We start from the raw sequence: 7,824 nt of genomic DNA on the forward strand, positions 1-7,824 counted from the left end.
TTAAAATTTCAGTCAGTACATCCCAGCTTTATCAGTTGATGGGAAACTAATGGAAGTTAATTAAACTCACAGGTAGCTGAATTATATCCAGAAAAATACCCTGTTGACAATAAGGGATGTGTTTTTCTGGTGAAAACAGAGCTCTGGCCTATTATTTTCAAGGGTTTTGTTTGTTGGTTGGTTGGTTGGTTTGTTTGTTTTAGCAGCAGTATGCTTTCTCCAAGCAACTGTTCTGTTTGGCATTTTTGTGGACAGCCAACACGTAAAACAAAGAACATGGAGCAGCTGTGGTTGCAGATAGATGAAGGACCTATTCAGCTTCATGTGATGCTTCTCTTCTCTCCCCAGATGCCCCTTAAGAGGGCTCCTTAGAATCCCCAGGACTTCAAGGAGTTTAACACCAAGTCATCTACTGGTACCAAAAATAAGCAACAAGTTGTTTATTGAGCATTAATCTGAAGCAAGGGCAGTTGGAAGAATACTAGCTAAATCCAGGTTCTGGGAAATGTCTGGTGAACTTCTCTAGTTCCACAACACAGCCCTCTCTAAAAGATGGGAAGATACATTTCCCTGATAGAATCTCTGCCTTCAGTAACACTAGACACACGTGGATTGGTAACCAGCTATCTGAAAATGAGACAAAACAAAAAGCTCTGGTCTATAGCAATTACTGGTTTCAATGGTATAAAGACTCCCCTCATGACTGGTTTCAAGCTATCAATAAACTTTAGCAATGGCTTGCAAAATTCCTGATTATTTAACAGTCAGTTCTAAACCTGCACTGCTGACTCCAGCAGAACATTGCTGTGTGTATGTGTATGTGCTGTGTGCAGAGCACAAGCTGCTGCTTCTTTATTCGCTCACTTATTTGGGTTATAATATAATTGATTAGGCTGTAGCTTTCTCTGCTGATATCCCTATCTTGATGACATATCTAGATCACCTTTATAAAATTTAGGGGTTTCCTGAATCTCTAACAATCGCATATCTACAAACCACTTCTGGATGGTTTCTATAAAAGGCAAAACTACCTTGTCATGTGTCAATCCTTACTGGTTTTGTTCGGAGGACAAGAGAATTCCCACTATTTATTCATAGCAGTGATTCTGATAAATCGTAGTCATTTCTTTGGCTTAGTGATGATTTCATACCTGACAGGTCCTTTCCACTGTTATGAATCATGCTACTGTTTATTCTTGGAAATGAGATGGACAGTTTTTAATAAATGCAGTGTTTGGATGGCCTGGAAGAATCAGACCTGAACAAATCATTGGCATAGTGCTTTTTAACTATTTAGTATCAATATGTTCTAGTTTGGTACTGAGGGGCTCGATGGCCTGTTCTGCTTTCAATGATAAAGTAGCTCCTTGGTTCAGTTTTTCACACAATCATGTAAGATTACCACCTTGTACAGAATCCCAAACATTGTAAAGTACTTCTGTTCATTTCCTCAGCAACGTTAGCTAGCATCAGTGACTGATGTGAAGCAAAGAAAATTTAAAATAACTGTCTACCAAAATACTTGTCTATCAAAATATCCAATGTCAGGTTCCATCCATCAAGTTACCTGAAGCTCTTGGAGTAGGAGTCACTCATTTGAGATAAATCATAATTCCCCAGAGGAACTGAGAGCTATGAAATATTTAACCTGTGTGGGAGATGTCTTAACAGTGAGAAACACAGTTTTTAGACATTTATAAGTTCAATGAAAAGGAAATGTGCAGCAAAGGAGAAATTATCCCAAAAGGGTGGGAGGAAGGTTTGGAGCTTGGGAGAGTGCCAGGGGCGGCTCTGGGCAGAGCGAGGCACAGTGAGCTGTGAAAGTGACTAGACACCCACCACAATGGGAGGTGAAGAAGAGGAAGACAGACTTTACTTCTACGATTTTTCTTCTTTCCTGTTGCTGGTTTTGGTTATAGCACATGCACGATTCTGGAAAACAGACCACAGCATTCCCTTTTCTCACTGAAGAGCTTTAAATTGCATTGGCACTGCAGCTGAAACTGAAAAGTGTGGAACACTGTGAAGACATAGCAGCCCAGTACCTACCAGCCCCATCCTCTGAGTTAGCAGCAATCCTGGGTATTAGTCAACAGATTATGCCTGGAAAGACGGCAGCCTGTAACGGGATCAGGTGTCACTAATGGTTACAGGAAGATGAAAGGAGACAGTAGCCAAAAGGAATGTGAGCTGGGCTTGCAGCCTGGAGCAACTGGAAAACCAAATCATAATATGTGCACAATCGATCTTTCCAGTCACTCCCTTATTGCCAAGAAAGGTTTAACTCAATTAGCAAAGACCTAGGGGGGGCAGGGACGCTGGGAGAAGTTGTTGTGTAACCTTGAGGCTGGGTGGATATTCTTGGTTCTAAAGCAAAGTTATTTTAAAAGGATCATCATAATTCACTTGCTTCAGCACCTAAGTCCATCTTGGATATGCTCCCTAAAACTGAAAAAAAAAAAAAACCCATAAAACCCTCTGTCCACATCTTATATCTGTGCATGTAACATTCCATAAACTTTACTGCTGCTCCCTATACTGACCCCTCCCTGGCTTCCACTGCCTCTCTACAGGATATCCTTATTTCATAGGCACAATCTAGTCTGTCTTCTTCCATATGCTTCCATAAGCATACCTATCCCAAGAAGTCTTAAGTTATACCCTCCATTATTTAACCAGCCACTGGGAGAGCACCCCCCTCCAATATTCTGCGTGATTGCTTGATACCCCCACAGTGTGTCATCAGCATCGTGGGCAGAATCCCGGACATTTTTTATTTTACCTGTGAAGAAACTGAAATTCAGAGAGGGTAAGTAACTCACTCATGGCCACATAGCAAAAAAGAAGAGCAACCATAATAGCTATTATTTATTAAGCTTGTGCTGAAACTGTACTGAGCAATTTATATACTGTATTTTTTGGACTATAAGACACCCCCCCAAATTTGGGAGGAATAATGGTTGTTAATGCTACTGTTGAGTTCTGTTTACATTTACACTGGTGAAATATTATGTTATTTATGTTATTAAATATTTTACCACATTTTTTGCTTCAAATTTTCCTATTTTCCTCCTCTAAAACCTAGGTGCACGTGTCTTATGGTCCAAAAAATACATACAGTACATTCTCTGAGACTTGTAGGGCTCAGCTCTGGCTTTAGTGCTCTCTGTGCTATATATAAACTGTATTTGTAGTTAATATGAAAAGTTCTACAATACAAGTCAATGTAAAACACTGTGGAGGTGCATAGCAGCTTTATTCAGAGTAGCCAGAAAACTGGAAACAACCAAAATGTCCATCAGCAGGTGAATGGTTGAACTGTAACCACAGTTTACACATGGGAATATCACACAACCACAAAAGGAGCACACTGCTGATGCAGACAACAACATAGGCAAATTTCAAAAATATTATCCTGAGCAAAATAAGCAGGAGACAACAGAGTACAAATTGTTTGATTCCACTAATATGAAATTCTGGAAAACAAAAACCTAACCTGTAGTGACAGAAAGCAGGTCAGTGATTGCTCAAGGCTAGCTTGGGGGGCGTGGGGGACAACTGAATGAAAAGAGTATGAGAGAACTTCAGGTGGACAGGGCAGGGCAAAGGGGGGAAATTGGGACAACTGTAATAGAACAACAAAGTATAAAAAGTATAAGAAAGAAATACTCTACATATTAATTGTGGCAATGGATACACAAGTATATACATTTGTAAAAATAAAACAGTGAGCTGAACACTAAAAATGAGTGCATTTCAATGTATGTAAATCTTTTGTAAATAAAGCAACAGTGAAAGGGGAGGGAGTGAATAAAAGTAGAGGAAGTGACTAGTTGCCTGGGGTGGCTAAGGGAGGTGAGACAAATGAGGTAAAGGATGAAGAGGAATCAGGTAAAGGGCTTTGAAGGATAAATAGAAAGCACCAAGAATGCGGGAAGAAATGGAAGGGGAAATGGAATAATGGGCTTTCCAGAAGTAAACAAAGGGTGAGGAGGTTGGGGACCCTGGACTGAGAGGATTGTGAAAGAAGCTTATTGCAGACATGGAGAGGGGCCACCTATACACGGAGTCCGTGGGAGAAACTCCAGATTCAGTAAGTGCCCTTGGGTAAGTCGAGATACCTCCCTGGACCTTGGTTCTCTCTTCCCTAAAAGTGAAGGACTGGAAAATAAACAAACTGAAGAGCTGGATAAACAATCCCTAAGGTAGTGAACGCTGAACAAGTGTGTTAAGTAACATTAATTTGACAGGAATGGCTTGTGGGCAAGCTGACAGTCATCTGGCTGAACCCCTCGGCCCTTAGGGCAGCTGGAGCCCCGGGGTCTGCCACTTCCACCCACAAAACTCCCTACCCATTTTTCTTGGTATACAGAATATATACACACATAAATATATATAAAATATATAAGTACATATATTTTAACATAATGAGTTAATTCCCTAAAATCCTCCAAAAATGACCAATAGTATTTCTTCTTTAGTGTTATTATAAATATATGGATTCTAAACATTTGAAATATTTAATACCTTGCAATTATTATCTGTACGAATAGTCAAATGTCTTCATCTTAGGCCAGCGGAAGTCTATTCAAGTCTGTACCAAGTCCATTTGATGCAACCATAGTCACCTTTGACAGTTTTCTCATTGTCTGGTATTTATAAGATATTCCAGCCTCACCTTTTACTTCTCCTGTCCCAAATCTGGAGTCAGCTATTGTTCCAAGGAGTCTTAGCACTCTTTCCTGTATGCAAGATTGTTTTTGCAATGTGACATTAACACTATTCCCATCAAAAGATGAAGTATATTTCTCTAACTATAGAATCTGGGCTTGGCCAGGCAACTTGCCTTGGCTAATGAACAACAGCAAAGGTGGCAAAAGCAAAGACTTAAAAAGCACAGGTGCCATAGGGGCTTGCTCGCTGTAGTGCTGGGAAGAAGCACAGGTTACCTTCCTTGAGGACAAAAGGCCCTGTTGAGACAGGTACCCATCATCCTGGCTGTCCTGGCTGAAACTCCAGGAATGTGAATTATGTTCTTTTGAAAAATCCATTCCTGAATTAGCCAGCCCAAACCTGAAGAACCACCCAGCTAAACCACAGAATCTTGAGAAATATAAATGGTTATAATTTAAACCATTAACTTTAGGGTGGTTTGTTAAGCAGCAAAGTCTGACTGATACAAATATATGTATTTTAAAGATAAGACATATCACATGTTGATATTAACACTTTGAACTGAAATCCTAACTTACAGGGTTTTTACTTAAGCCTTAATCTTCCACTGAAACTTCTTTCTCATCCTCCAAAAATTCTGATTTTAAACATACATGTGATTACTCCCTTGTTCTATCTCAAAGTACATATATTAAAGTCTCAGGCACAGGTTCTCTGCCACAGGTTGGATTCTGTGGAAGTACACAATGAGACGGAGTTTAGGATACATGAGAAAGGAAGGAGGAGGAAGTAGAACTTGGCAGAAGCCAGGTAAATGTAATGCAATGTGCTCAGGTCCTTCAAAACTTTGGCCAACCCAGCAAGGAATACCAGAATGAATTTTTCCCATCACTGATCCTGCATGCTGTGCAGAACTGGCCAAACCCTTACATTCCTTTCCTACTTGGTCACCAGATGTGGGCTGCACCAGAAGAGGCAAGCCTCAGGCAAGGTGGCTCCAAACTTGAGGTCAGTCCTGAAGGAGCTGATAGCCTGAGACTGTTCACTAACCACTGTCCCTTCCCTGAGGGGGGATCTGAGTGGCACTTCTTCCTGTCTACCACAACCTCCAACAGTATGATTGCTAGGAACAGTTTAGGATTATTTTTATAGTTCTTTTTGTCTTTAGTGTATATATCTCTAGATATATGCAGTCAAATTACTGTATTTTAAAGACATAACTGTGTGAAGTTACGCCATCAATTGGAGCTGTTTTTAAGTTCATTTGTTTACATTTCAATTTTATATTCAATTTTATATTATGATTATGCAAAAGAATTACATGGTTCCAAAATTAAATATATGAACAAAATATATTCAAAGAACCCTAACTTCTAACTCTATTCTATAGGTAATGTACTATTTTTTAATTTAATGCTTTGTCTTTCCATTTTATTGTTAATTTTAAGTCTATTAAGTAATTTTAAATAAAATAAATCATCTTGCTGCTAATCAGAAAAATTTTGTTAAGTCTTACATTTGTCTAGAGCTTCATAGTTTAGAGAAGTCTTCAATGGTTCATCAATTCTCTGTGTCAAGGGCTCACAGAGGAAAATGTACCTATTTATGGACCTATTCTCAAGTGGGATGTGGTGGTTGTCCTCCCCTGAAAATTACAAAGACTTAGGCAGTTTTTACTCTTGGCATCCACACCATCATACAGCGGTACGCATGCCAGTACACCAGAATGAACCTTCTGAAGAAGGAAGGAAGTACCATAGGTTTTCTAAGCCTTCTTTCCAATTGCTATTTGGCTCAGGCCCCTCTATTCATACTTGGTTCTACTCCAATAGTGAAATTAAATGAATATGAATTTGTTATTCACTTCCACAATGCAGTACGTATGATTTGGAACGTGGTGACTGGGTGCTGGGCGGGTGGGGATACAACAAAAGACAAGACCCAGTGCCTGACTCTAGAAGCCAGGAATCAAGTGGATTTTTAAAAAGCTATTTCAACAAACCCTCAGCACTCTTGTTCACTGAAAACAGCCATACTGTGCATAGAATTTGTATTTTCCAGGAAGCTTCATCAAATCTAAGGCTTCGAACCAGAGTTTGCAAACACATTAAAATGCTTCTGCTTCTTTGTCTGCAGATTCATTGCTGAAAAACAGCCTTCTGACTTTAGGATTATACAGATGGCTCTCTAAAACCATACCCATAACTCTTCAACATCTCTGTGCAGGGCAATAGCAACAAGGTAATATACAACAGCTCCCTCCAACAGAGAATGTTTCCACTGTGAACAGAGCTGAGGGGAAAACAAGGAGCCAAGGGGAAAACAAGGCAAACAGGCCGTCAGAGGCTGACGTGATTTCTCCACACAGCAGCAGCTGTTTCCTCTCCGAGGCTCTGAGCCAGAATCTCCAGAGAACCTTCTCTGAAACAAAGCTGCTTGAAACTGTTTCGCAAAGGGTCTATAAAAAAGTAAACCTCACAGAACCATTGTTCATTCATATCTTACTTCTAAAACCTCAGAATTAGGAAAGAAACTAAAGAAAAAGCAAAATGATATTTTTTTCATTGTTGTCAACCCTTTGAGAGTTAAGGATGCAAAGGTCTGTCATTGTGAAATTTGGGGTCTGCAGACAGGATGGTATTATTTTGGTGTTTTTAAAGGAGGGTATAGCAAATATGCAATTGAAATTATAAATCCAAATTGCATATCTTATAAACATTCACTTTCCAGCTGCTACAAACATAAAATAAATAGATGATAATGCTAATGCTATTAAAATACTACTAAATAACTTTTGAATATGGTAAATACTTCGTATTACCTCGGGGGACAGCAAACTGTGCCCTGTAGGTGAAATCCAGGCACTATCTGGATTTAGGACCTTAAAAATACCAAAAATTACCCACCCCCACCCCTGAAAAGATATCTACCTCAAATCCCTGGAACATGTGAATGTACATTATTTGGGGAAATGATTACTTGTAATGAGGAGGTAATGAGTTTAGGGTCCACCTAAACTTAGGGTGGAGCCTAAACTCGTTAACATGTATCCTTATAAAAGAGACACAAAGAGGAAAGACATACAAAGAAAAGGCGGTGATATGACGGTGGGGGCAGAGATTGGAGTGATGCAATGTGCTGTGAGCGTTC

This window comes from Phyllostomus hastatus, unplaced genomic scaffold (genome assembly GCF_019186645.2).
Source record: "Phyllostomus hastatus isolate PE091 unplaced genomic scaffold, TTU_PhHast_1.1 phas_contig_34, whole genome shotgun sequence".
NCBI classification, from domain to species: domain Eukaryota; kingdom Metazoa; phylum Chordata; class Mammalia; order Chiroptera; family Phyllostomidae; genus Phyllostomus; species Phyllostomus hastatus.